General features: G+C 34.0%; 1 pseudogene; it reads right to left on the bottom strand.

Moving 5' to 3' along the window:
- Positions 1–9,898: 9,898 nt before the first annotated feature.
- Positions 9,899–10,533, bottom strand: LOC141522897 (transforming protein RhoA pseudogene; annotated as a pseudogene).
- Between the last annotated feature and the right edge of the window lie 3,545 nt (positions 10,534–14,078).

The following is a 14,078-nucleotide window of genomic DNA, read 5'->3' as shown; positions in this document are numbered from 1 at the left end:
ACCTCAGTAGAAGTCCTCCAAAGAATGGCAGCACCAAGTGGTAGACCAGTTTTGTTTTGGGGATGGAGACTCTGCTACATAACTCCACCCCACTCTCTTCCACCTTTCTGTGTTCTCACTGCTTCTTCTGGTACCTGATCATTTGGTCCTTTTTTGGAAGACCTCATCTTGTGACTGGGTAGAATGATCTGTTCTCACTCCCACCCCCAGTGTTGATGTACAGAGTCATATACTTGTGATGCAGCCCCCCAACAAGACCATGGGGCCAGATCCTTTGGTGGCTTCTATGTGCAGAATAAAAGTATTCAGTAATCCACTGGAAAAAAAGAGAAAAGAGGTTCTCCCTGGGTAAGAAGTTCATATCAGATGAACAGAGCAGTGACCACATCTTTCTCCAGATTATACTACCAAAAACTTTCATTCAAATCTAGTGCTTAAAATGCCAGTGCAAAAATTTCCCAATATTCCTCTCCAATCAACTATTTTCTTTAAAAGAAAAAAAAAAGACCTCAAATCAATTTCTAAGGCAGCAGATCCAACAAAAGATCAAAGTGTGACAGATATTCTTCCATCCCAAAACAATTTAGCAGGTCTGAAATAAATATTTGTGACTTGGTGATAAAGGCTGGTCTAGAACCTATATATTGCAATACAATTGGTGCAACAATAAGGTTTCTAAAGTTCTCAAGACAGAGATAGTAAGGGTATCAAGCAATCGATTAGAAAAGCATCATTGGATATCTCTGTGCTACCAGAAGAGGCAGGACAGAGTCTAATTAAGCAACTCCATTTCAAAAACCCACCAAGGGATCAACTTGTCAAGGAAGAAAGGAACACTTTTGGTACTAAGGAATTGAGTTTGAGGAATAATATGAATTTTGGCAATAACAGATTAAGTACCTTGTGATCAAATACAATTTCTGGTCTGTTGTGAGAACTAACCCTGAATAAAAATATTGCTTGCAATCCTAAGAGATCAGGGTCCTTCTTATAAGTACAGACCTAGAGAACAGTGATGACATCTCTTCCCAGGTCACACCACTTTAGTGGCACCAAAAACTTCCATACGTCCAGAATGAACTCTGAAATCAATTATCCTCCTTATTTATACACCTCACCCCCTCTTAGACCAAGAAGAGATCACAACATTAACATAAAACTAATTTAGGAAAAAAAGAGAAAAATGAACAAACAATAAAAGAGCCTGACCATAAAAATCTCTTTTGTTTATATAACACAAATTCAGGAAAAGGCCATGAAGACTAAAACAGCTACAATCAAATCCTAAAAGAAAAGTAAGATAAATTAAATACAAATCCAACAATATTTCCTGGAACATCTAAAAAAAGATTTTCAAAATTAAACGAGTTGAAGAAAAATTAGAGGAACAAATTAAAAACAAGACAGAAAATCATGAACAGAAAATTAACTTGCAAAAGAGATGCAAAATGGTACTATAGAATCATAAAAGAATTGATCATATGGGAGAAAAGGGTGCAAAAATTTATAGAAAAAATAATTCCTTAAATGTTATAATTGGGCAAGTAGAAACTCAGGATTACATGAGACAATGTGAATAATAAAAAAGTAAAAAAAAGTAAAAATGGAAGAAAATGTGAAAAAAAATACTAGAAAACCAAAAAAATGGACAAATTTGAAGTAATTTAAGAAATATTGGACTAACTGAAATTTATGATAAAAAGGAATTTTTAGACAATATTACATGAAATTATTAAGGATAATTGTCCTGAAGTTCTAAAAGAGAAAATGAGAAATGCAAAAAGAAAATTATTTACCATTCATCATGTTAGGAAAACTTATAGGAAAGTAATAGCCAAATTTCAAAACTCTCAGGTTTTGGAAAAAATAGTGCAATCCAAATAATAAAAAAATAATCATTATTTTACAAGACTAGAAGATTTGACCCCAAAAAAGATATTGGAATATCATAATTCTAGGCTTGTGACCAAGAACAAACTATCCAGCATAATTGAAAATAATGTAAATTTATAAACGCATCTATCTGGAGGGTTAAGAAGTATCTTGTACATGTAGAGAAGTGATAGGACAGGCAAGGGAGGGGAATGACTTTTAAAAATGTGTAGAAATTTGGATGTAACATGGGGAGAGTATAAGCAAGGGACTATCAGAGGGGTGGGCAGAATAAGGAATAGGATGGTAGAAGAGAATATAAAGTAACAAACAGAGTAAAAAGGATGCTGAAAAGTAAAATAGTGCCTAAAAAAGATGAAAGGAAATTCAGAAATAGAAATTAAAAGTTGCCATGTAAATAGAATGAATTCCCCTTTAAATGGAAATAACATGGAAGAATGGATTAAAAATCTGAAAACAACTATATATTGTTTATAAGAAATACAATAAAAAATTAAAAGTACCCACAGAGGTTTAAAATGGAGGTTTAGAGTAAAATTTATTATGCCTCAGCAGAAATAAATTAGTCAAAAGTAGCAATCATGATCTCACACAGAATTATGGCTAAAAGAGATTTAATTAAAAGAAATAGAGTAATGACAGCTTGATAAAATTTACCATAGATGAAGCAATATCACTACTCATCCTAATTAATACTGAATCAAATACTTAATCAACATTAAAATAGTCAGCAATGAACTTAGAATAAATTTCAAATAATATGGAACATAAATTTTTAAAATTGATTTATTTTCATTAACATGCATATGTATAACTTTAACTTACAAAATTTCCTTCCACCCTCTCTCCCCACCCCCACTGCCCTCAGCTGTGAACAGTCAAGTGAGCACTGTATTTACATATTTTGGATAAACATGTTTAACGATTATTCATTTTCAATATGAGGAATTAAGATTAAGGGAAAGAGATAAATAAGAAATAACTTTTAGCAAGTGTTCACCAGATACTAAAGGTTTGGATTTTCTTTTTTGTTCTTTTGTTTTCTTTTTCATTTTTTTTTGTTTTATTTTTCTTCCTCTAGATGGGGATAACATTGTCCATAGCCAGTCTAATACAGTTGTTCTAGCTATCTGAACTTCTAAGCAGAGCTGCTTCCATTAAGGTTGATTATCTCACAATGTTGTTTTTAATGTGCACTTTGTTCCCTTGATTCTACTCCCTTTGCTCAGGATCAGATCTTGTAAGTTATTCCATGCTTCTATAGAGTCTGACCATTTATTGTTTCTTATAGAACAATAATATTACATAGTATTCATGTACCATAACTTGTTTAGTCATTCCCCAATTGATGGGCAACCCCTGAGTTTCCAATTCTTTGCCACTAAAGAAAAAGCTGCTATGAATATTTTGGAACACGTACGCATTTTCCATTTTATTATAATTTATTCTGGATATAGAACTAGAATTGGAATTGCTGGGTCAAAATATTAGAACAGTTTTATTTCTCTTTGGGCATAGATCCATATTGCTCTCCAGAATGGTTGGATCCATTCACAACTCCACCAACAACATCAATAACACAATCCTCTCACAACCTCTCCCACATTGATTATTTTCCCTTTTTCTCACCATGGCCAATCTGATAGGTGTGAGGTGATACCTCATTATTGTTTTAATTTGCATTTTTCTAATCAATAATGATTTGGAACATTTTCTCTTATGATTATATACAGCTTTGATTTCTTCATTGGAAAACTGTCTTCATATTCTTTGACCATTTACCAATTGGGGAATCACTTGTAACTTTATAAATTTAATGTAATTCTCTATAGAGTTTAGCAATGAGACCTTTATCAGAACTCCTAGTTGAAAAAATTGTTTCTCAGTTTTCTGCTTTGCTTCTAATTTGGCAGCATTGATTTTATTAGTGCAAAATGCTTTTTAATTTACTACGGTCAAAATCATTCATTTTGCAGATTATGGTCATAAATTTTTCCCCTTTCCATAAATCTGATAGAGTATTTCTTAGTCTATAAATTTATCAATCGTGTTTGTATGTCTAAATCCTGTGTCTTATTTTGGTATAGGGTGTATGATGTGGGTCTACTGCCTAGTTTTTGCCATATGATTTTCTAGGTTTCCCAACAATTTTTATTCAAATAGTGAGTTCTTATCCCAGAAGCTAATGCCTTTGAGCTTCTCAAAGAATAATTACTGTAGTCTTTTACTACTGTTGCTTTTGAACCTATCTTAATCCACTGATCCATTTCTCTATTACTTAACCAATACCAGGAGTTTTGATAAATGCTGCTTTATAGCACAGTTTTATATCTAGTAGAGCTAGGTTATCATCCTTTACATTTTTTTATCATTTCCCTATATATTCTTGATCTTTTGTTGCTCCAGATGAATTTTATTTCTATTTTTTCTAGCTCAGTAAAATAATTATTTGTTAGTTTGATTTGTATGGCACTGGATAAGTAATTTAATTTGGGTAGACTTGTCATTTTAATTTTATTAGCTCTATCTAACCATGAACAATTGATATTTTCCAATTATTTAGATCTCATTTTATGTGGGTAAAACCTGCTTTATAATTGTGTTCATACAGTTTCTGGGTTTATCTTCAGAGGTAGATTGCCAAGTATTTAATGTTGTCTAAAGTTACTTTAAATGGAATTTCTCTTTATATCTCTTTCTCTTGGCATTTGTTGTTCACATATAGAAATAAAAATGATTAAAGTGTGTTTATTTTATATCCTTTTACTTTGCTGAATTTGTTAATTGTCTCAAAGTGTTTTTTATATGATTTTGTTGGGTTTTCTAAGTATACCAATGTATCATCTGTAAAGAGTGATTGCTTTGGGAGGGGAGCCAAGATGACAGCCTAAAGGCAGTATTTCCCTGGCAGTCCTTCCCCCACAAACGCCAAAAAAAGAAATAAATGATGACTCTAGTCAAAATTTAAAGGGGCAAAAAATACAGAAAGACTGAATGATACATTTTTCAGTGTAAGATAACTTAGAAGTTCTGCAGGAAAGGTGTATTTCACCAGGATCAGGGGTTAGAAAAAAAACCATGGCCACAGTGCAGCACAGCACAGCCCTGACCCAATATAATATATGATTTTTATTACATTATGATCTGAGAAAGATGTAGTCACTGTTTCTGCCTTTCTACAATTCATTTATTAGGTTTTTATGCCCTAGTACATGGTCAATTTTTTGTGTAAGTGCTATGTACTGCAGAAAAGAAAGTATATTCCTTTCGATCCCCATTCACTTGCATCCATAAGTCTATCATATCTAGGTTTTTAAAACAATTCATTTACCTCCTTAACTTCCTTCTTGTTTATTTTATAGTTAGATTTATCTAAAACTGAGAGCAGAAATTTGAGGTCTACCACTAAAATAGTTTTGCTGTCTATCTCTTCCTATATCTCCTTCAACTTCTCCTCTAAGAATGTTGATGCTATACAATTGGGCGCATACATATTTAGTATTGAAATTATTTTACTTACATTTTAGGAGGATATATTTTCCTTCCTTATCTCTTTTAATGATATATATTTTTGCATCTTCTTTGTCTGAGAGAAGGTTTATTACCCCTGCTTTTTTCCCTTCAACTGAAGCAAAATATAATTTTCTCCAGACTTTTACCTTTACTCTATAGGTATCTCTCTGCTTCAAATGAGTTTCTTGTAAGCAGAATATTGTAGGATTCTGGTTTTTTAATCCATTACACTATTCACTTACCTCTTAAGGGAGAGTTCTTCCCTTTCACATTCATAGTTATAATTACTAATTCTTTATTGCCCTAGATCTTATCTTCCCTCTGTTTGTATTTTTCCCCTTTTTTCCCTTTATACCTGTTCCCCAGTATTTTGTTTCTCAATACCACCACCTTCAGTGTTTGCCCTCCTATATTCATTCCCTCCCCCTTCCTCTTTTTACCCTTTCCCTTTGACCTTTCCTCTTTGACGCTTCCTCTTTCCATTCCTTCTTTTGATTCCCCCTTTTCTCCCCCTCCCCTTTTCCCCTTTTAGCACTCTAAAAGTAGGATAAGTTTCTAAACTTAACTAAGTGTGATCAAGTTAACTTTAGGCCAATCTGATGAGAGTTACATTTAGGCATTTCTCACCTCCTCCCTTCTTCCCCTCTATTGCAATGAGTCCTTTGTATCTCTTAATGTAATCAGATTTATCTCATTCAGTCTCCTCCATTCTCCTCTTTTCTGTCCTCCTTTTTAAGAAGGTATTGTTTTTAAATCTATCTGAGTCACAGAGAGGTCATGAGTGTCCATCAATTCTGTCTTTTCTCTATAGTAGAATTACAATTATTGAGAGTTATTAGAGTCTTTCTCCCAGGTAAAGATATATCCAGTTTCATCTTATTAGATAGCAGTTTCTCTAATAAGTCATGCATGTACATCTCTTCTGGCTAATTAACCTCTCTCTCTAATAGAGTTATGATTCTCGAGAGTTGTTAAAGTCTTTCTTTTATTTAGGGATATTGTGAGTTTTACCTTATTTGATAACAATTTGTTTTCTATTTCCCCCATCCGTTTTTTGTAAATATTTACCTTTTCACGTGTCTCTTGAGTCTCCTATTTGAAGTCCAAAGTTTCTATTACATATTGGTCTTTTCATCAGGAAAGCTGGAAGTCTCTTATTTCATTAAATGTCCCCTCTTTGCTCTGGAAGAGAAGGTGCAGTTTTGCTGATAGTGAATTCATGTCTGCATTACAAGCTCCTTTACTGTTTGTAATATTGCATTCCAGGTCTTTTAATCCCTTAATGTTGATGCTTCCAGGTCCTGTGTAAACTTTACTGTGGTTCCTTGGTATCTAAATTGTTTTTTTCTGACTGCTTGCAGGATTTTCTCTTTTATCTGATAATTCTGGAATTTGGCCACAATATTCCTTGGTATTTTCATTTTGGGATCCCTTTCCAGAGGGGATCGATGTATTCTTTCATTAACTATTTTGCCCTCTGTTTCCATGATGTCAGGGAAATTTTCCATCACTAAATCTTGTAATATTAAGTCCAGGCTTTTTTTTTTCTTTCTCCAATAGTTTCAGGGAAACCAATGATTCTTATGCTGTCACTACTATTCTATTTTTTTTTTTTGGTTTTGTTTAAGAGATTCTTGTTGTAAGAGTTTGCCCTTTGATCATTTGAGGTTTTGAGAGAATTTTAATTTTTTTTATCTTTGTCCAACTGCATTTTCAAAAGATCTGTTTTCCTGATCCAAGGTGTTAATCTTCTCTTGTATTACTTTTCCCAAAGTTTCTGATTGATTTTTAAACTCCTTCCTGATTTCTTCAATGAAATCTTTCTGTGCTGGAGATCAAATCATATTATCAGGACATCTAAGTCTCTCTGAATTAGGGCCTTTTCCTTCTAATAATTGTTCTATGGTCCCCCCCTTTACTAGCCTTTCTTCGTTTTCCTAATATCTTGTGTTGGGGAGTGGCTGGTTCACAGAGGTTTGATATTGAGCTCCCTAGAAGACAGTTGGGGCTGCTGGAGGCTGGAATCTAACCTCAGACCTTCCTAGAAATCCCATACTGTAAATCCCATGCCCACACCTCCTCTCTCTGGTTGTTACCTCAGAGCGAAGTGGTTCCCACAGCACAAGCTCCCAGGGATGATCTTAGATTAGTCTGCCTCTCCCCCCTTCCTCACTGGCTGTGTGATTTCTGTACTCACTTATACCCCTGGACCCCAAAAACAGACCTTGAGGTAAATGTTCTTTTCCAGCTTCTCTTTCTGGGTTTTTTCGTTAGGAAGTCTATTAAGAGGTTTGTTTCATATTGTTTATGAGGGATGGTCAGGAAAACTTAACATAGGGCCTGGCTTCTCTCCACCATTTTGGCCAGGAGTCTCATTCTTACTTTTAATAATTCTTTAATTTCATACTTTACTTTTCATAATTCTCCTACATGGTTCCCATTTATTTATTTTCCATTTTCTTCTCCCTCTCTGATTTGTAAATTATTTTTAAGCTCTTTCCTGAGGTTTTGCAGTTGAGGCCAATTCATAAACTCCTTTGAGACTTTACTTGAATGCAATTTGTTACTGTTTTCTTATTCCAAGATACATTTTCATCATCATTCTCTGAATAGTTGCTTTCTATTATTAGTGCTCTTTTGTTTCCTTTTATGCTGATTTTGATAGTTGATATCTACTGTTGGGGTACAGGTATTATTTTCCCAACTTTTTTGTTCTGGGTCTCTGGATTATCACTTGCCAAGGTACTGAAAAAACAGAGATTTATTCTCCCCTTCCTTATTCCCAAGTTTTACCTATGCAATGGCTTGTTCCCAACCCAGTCCTATTCATTACCCCAGTATTTGCAGGGCTTGGATATTGTCTAGGTATGGCATCCTCTCTGCTGGCCTACTATCAACAAAGGTTGATGAACCAAGACCTGAGCTGCACTGTGCCTTATAACCTTCAGCTGGATTTCCTGCTCTCTCTTATATGCTGGGCCATATGTCTCCTTCACCAATGAAGAGGAAAGAGCTTACTAAGATCCCCTAGGAGAACTTGAATTGAAAATTTATTTTGCTCTTTTTCTAGATAGAATATGTAATATTAAGGTCTGTATAAAGACTTCATTTAAAGTTGTTTTGGCAAAAGTTCTGGGAGATTGTTAGCTATGAGCCACTATCTTGACCCTGTGTCCAGTACTTTATAACATTCTAAAATCAGCACAGTGTCATCTGCAAATAGGAACAACTGGAGACATCAATTTCAATTAGTAATTTCACTTTCTTATGGAATTATAAGAAATATATATCATTTTTATCATTATTGTTGTAATTAAATTCAGTTAGGCAATCTAAAAATATTAATTTATCAATATATGTCTCTTGTTCAGGAACTGAAGAGAGATATGAACTGTTTTGTAATTGTACTCATGTAATTTCTGAGTTTGTCTTGGCAAGTAGACTCACAAGTATATTATGATGTCTACAATTATATTATGTGAATTTTTTCTTTCCATATTTGTTGCTAAACTTTGTTGATAATTTATAGAAATGCTGATGATTTATGCAGTTTGGTTTATATCCTGCGATTCTGCTAAAGTTGTAATTTAGTTGATTTTTCAGGATTCTTTAAGTATACCATCATATCATCTGAAAAATATGACAGTTTGGTTACCACATTGAATCTTCTAAATCCTTCAATTTCTTTTTCTTCTCTTACTGCTAAAACTAATATTTCCAGTATAATAATGAATAATGTTGGTATTAATGGACATGCTTGTTTCCACTCTGATCTTATTGGGAATGTCTCTAACTTATCTACATTAAACATACTTATTGCTGTTGGCTTAAGATAGATATTTCATACTTCTTTTTTAGGAAAACACTGTGTTTTTAATACTTGCAATCCTTTGATTTTACTAGGAATAGATGCTATATCTTGTTTTTTTTGGGGGGGTTAGATATATTTTTGGTAACATACATTAAGTGGCACTAATTACACAGTAACTCTAAGGTAACTAACATGAAACCACAGAACTGTAGCTTTGTCACAGTTGCATGGGGACCTGCTGTCTCGTTGCTGGTCCCATTTTCAAACAATTGAATAATACCCCAGAGCTATACCAATAAAAGCCTTAGAAGAAGTCCTTCTCTGAAGTGACTCACACTGATTCCCCAGAGGGCCCTGCAGATAACAGCAACAGGATATGTTAGGTATAAAACTAGTTAAAGCCCAATTCACAAAAGTTATCACCTTTTTTCTTTCTAGAAAGAAGCAAGAAGTTAAGAATTCCCTTGAATTAGTGCCAGATGTGCTGGTTGGGAGAATGAAGAAGGCTATTAAGAGTAATATCAGAGGGACTCTGGTGTGCACAGCTGAATTGGACACAGACTGTCATTAAACAATCATGGTTGGCTTCTAAATACTGATAGCAAGATGATTTCTGATTTGTAAATCTCTTAAAGTAAATTATAGATAAATGAAAAAGGTCAGTAATCATAGACTAATCATAAACAGCACTTCAAAAAATTAACCGAGTGAGGACTTGGGCTTTTCACTGTGTTTACAAGACAAGGCACCCGGATTTTTTCTTTCAACGTCTGGCTTGCAAAGTTGCTCTTGTGGCCATTTCAAAAACCTCCCGTCTTTGGTCTTTGCTGAATACTCCATATAACCAAATGCACCAATCCGATTTGCCATATCTCTGCCTTCAGGTTTCACTGGCTCCTGCTTCATCTTGGCCAGTTCCTGTCTCGTGTGCTCATCATTTCGAACATCTTTCTTATTCCCAACCAGGATAATGGGCACGTTGGGACAGAAATGCTTCACCTCCGGGGTCCACTTCTCTGGGATGTTTTCTAAACTATTAGAGCTATTGATGGAAAAACACATAAGTATAACATCAGTATCTGGGTAGGAAAGAGGTCTAAGGCGATCATAATCTTCTTGACTAGCTGTGTCCCACAAAGCCAACTCCACCTGTTTTCCATCCACTTCAATATCTGCTACATAATTTTCAAGCACTGTGGGCACATAAACTTCAGGGAATTGGTCTTTGCTAAATACAATCAGCAAGCATGTCTTCCCACATGCACCATCACCAACTATAACCAACTTTTTTCGGATGGAGTCCATAGCTCAGGCGGTTCTCTAGTCCCTCGGCGTCAGGCTAGCTGCTCCGCGAGCTGCACGTTCTAGGACTCAGGCAGTTTCCACACAAGAAACCGGCGGGTGGGGAGCGGGAGGGCGGGCAGCCGATGCTATATCTTGTTAAAAGGTTTTTCAGTGTGTATTAAGATAATCATAGGATTTCTGTTAGTTTTGATCTGATCAATTATGCTGATGCTTTTTCTAATACTGAATCATCCCTATGATCCCATTATAAATTTCACCTGCTCCTAATATATTATGCTAGTGATAACTGGCTGTAATGTCTTTGATTATATTTTATTTAATTTTTTTGCCTCAATAGCAAGGGAAATTATTCTATAATTATCATTGTCTGTTTTGGCATTACCTGGTTTATGTATCAGCATGATAAATGGTATCAAAAAGGGAATTTGGTAGGACTCCTTATTCTATTTTTTTTTCAGAAAGATTATATAAAATTGAAATTAATTGTTCTTTAAATGTGTGACAGAATTCATTGTAAATACATATGACCCTGGAGATATTTTTTGTTTGGGAGTTCATTGATTGATTGTTCAATTTCTTTATCTGAAAAGGGGTAATTTGTGTATTTCATTTCCTCTTCTTTTTAATCTAGGCAAATCATATTTTTTGTAAATATTCATATATTTCACTTAGATTGTCAGAATTATTGGCATATAGTTGACAAAATATTCCAAATTATTCTTTAATTTCCTCCTCATAGGTTTTTTTTTTTGATACTGTCCATTTAGTTTTCTCTTTCTTTTGTTTTAAATAAAAATAAGCAAATGTTTATTTTTTCATAAGAGCAACTCTTAGTTTTATTTGTTAATTCAATAGTTTTCTTACTTTCAATTTTGTTAATCTGTGATTTTTCAGAATGTCTAATGTGGAATTCAACTGGGACATTTAATTTCTTCTTTTTCTACCTTTCTTTAGCTGCATTGCCAATAGATTATTCTCCTCTTTCTTTGTTTCATTCATGTAAGTATTTAGAGCCATAAGATTTAGTCCAAATGACTTTGAGTGCATCCTACAAGTTGTGGTTTATTGTGTCATTATTATCAACATCTTTTGTTTTTTTTTTTTAGTTTTTGCAAGGCAATGGGGTTAAGTGGCTTGCCTAAGGCCACACAGCTAGGTAATTATTAAGTGTCTGAGGCTGGATTTGAAGTCAGGTACTCCTGACTCCAAGGCCAGTGCTCTATCCACTGCACCACCTAGCCGCCCCTTATTATCAGCATCTTGCATGAAATTATTTAATATTTCTATGGTATGTTCTTTGACCCACTCAGTCTTTAAAATTATATTATTCATTTTTCAATTAAATTTTAATCTATCTTTCCCTGGTTCATTATTTCACAAAATTTTTATTACATTGAACTGAAAAGGAGGCATTAAATATTTCTACCTTTCTGCATTTGATTGAGAAGTTTTGATATATATATATATATATATATATATATATATATATATATATATAGTCACTTTTTGTGTAGGTACACATGTAATGGTAAGAAAAAGTTAACTTCCTTTCTATTCCCATTCATTTTCTCCATATGCCTATTATATCCAGCTTTCTTCAGGTTTTATTGATCCCTTTAACAACTTTCTTGCTTATTTTGGGGTTAGACATATAATTTTGAGAGAGGGAGGTTGTTTCTCCCTACTTGTTTAGTTTTGCTGTCTCTGTCTTCCTGTAACTCATTTAACTTCTCCTCTAAGAATTTCGATATTACAACAATTACTGCATATATGTTTAGTAATAATATTACTTCATCATCCATGATCTCTTTTAGGAAGATGTAGTTTCCTTCCTCTTAATTGCTTTTGTTTACCTGGGCTCAGAATTGCTACTACATTTTTTCAATGTTTCCTATAAACACCATATTGCGGAATTTTAGTTTTTTAATTAGTTATCTTCTTTCATTTTTATGGGAAAATTCATCCCATTAACATTCACTGTAATGATCATTAACTCTATTGCCCTAAATTCTGTTTTCCCCATGTTTGTACTTTTCTCTCTGCTTCTATTTTGTCCTTCCTCAACATTGTTTTGCTTCTGACGACTACCTACTTTAATCTGAACTCCCTTCTTCCACCTCCCTCCCATTTTTACTTCTCCCCTCCTTTCCTTATATTAGTTTTTATTTACTTTATTAAAAATTTGTCCAAGTATATTTTTTAAAAAGTTTTTCTTCCCTTTTCCAATTATCCAACTGTAATTTTTTATTTTAAAGATTTTATTTATTTTGAGTTTTATAATTTTTGCCCTAATCTTGCTTTGCTCCCCCCCCCCCATTCCCCACAGAAGGCAATCTGTTAGTCTGTACATTTTTTCCATGATATACATTGATCGATGTTGAATGTGATGAGAGAGAAATTGTATCCTTAAGGAAGAAAAATAAAGTATAAGAGATTGCCAAATTACACAATAAGATAACATCTTTGGTCTTTGTTTAAACGCCACAATTCTTTCTTTGGATACAGATGGTATTCTCCATCTCAGACAGCCCAGATTGTCCCTGATTGTTTCACTCTTGGAATGAGCAAATCCTTCAAGGTTGATCATCTCCCCCCACGCCACCATCAGGGAGTACACTATTTCTCTGGTTCTGCTCATCTCACTCAGCATCAGTTCATGCAAATCCTTCCAGGCGTTCCTGAATTCCCATCCCCCCTCATTTCTAATAGAACAATAGTTTTCCATAACATACACAGAATATAGTGTGTTAAGCCATTCCCAAACTGATAGACATTTAATTAATTTCCAATTTTTTGCCACCACAAACAGGGCAGCTATGAATATTTTTGTACATGATATTTTCACCTATTTTCATAATCTCTTCAGGTTATAGACCCAATAGTGGTGTTGCTGGATCAAAGGGTATGCACATTTTTGTTGACCTTTGTACGTAATTCAAAATAGTTCTCCAGAAAGGCTGGATGAGTTCACAGCTCCAGCAAAAAAGTATTAGCGTCCAGATTTTTCACATCCCTTCCAACACTGATCTTTGTCTCTTCTGATCATATTGGCCAGTCTGTAAGTTGTGAGGTGGTACCTCACAGATGCTTTAATTTGCATTTCTCTAATAAGTAATGATTTAGAGTAATTTTTCATATGAGTGTGGATCACTTTGATTTCCTCATCTGTAAATGGCCTCCACATATGCTTTGACCATTTGTCAAATGGGGAATGACTTGTTTTTTGGAAAATTTGACTTGATTTGCTGTATATTTGTCAGAAATGATAGTTGTAAAAATTGTTTCCTAATTTACTACATTTCTTTTGATCTTGATTATAGTGGATTTCTCTGTGTAAAAGCTTTGTAATTTAATGTAATCACATTTATGTAGTTTGTTTTTACTGATGTGCTCCATCTCTTCCTTGGTTATAAACTGCTTCTCCTTTCATAGATCTGGCAGGGAAACTACTCCTTGAACTTCTAGTTTGCTTATAATATTGTTTTTTATGTCTAAATCCTGTATCCATTTTGATCATATCTTGGTATAAAGTATGAGATGTTGGTCTAATCTAAGT

The sequence above is a fragment of the Macrotis lagotis genome, chromosome 1 (genome assembly GCF_037893015.1).
Source record: "Macrotis lagotis isolate mMagLag1 chromosome 1, bilby.v1.9.chrom.fasta, whole genome shotgun sequence".
Classification (NCBI taxonomy): domain Eukaryota; kingdom Metazoa; phylum Chordata; class Mammalia; order Peramelemorphia; family Peramelidae; genus Macrotis; species Macrotis lagotis.
Note: the sequence above shows the minus strand (reverse complement) of the source record. Positions and strands in the feature narration are given on the sequence as shown.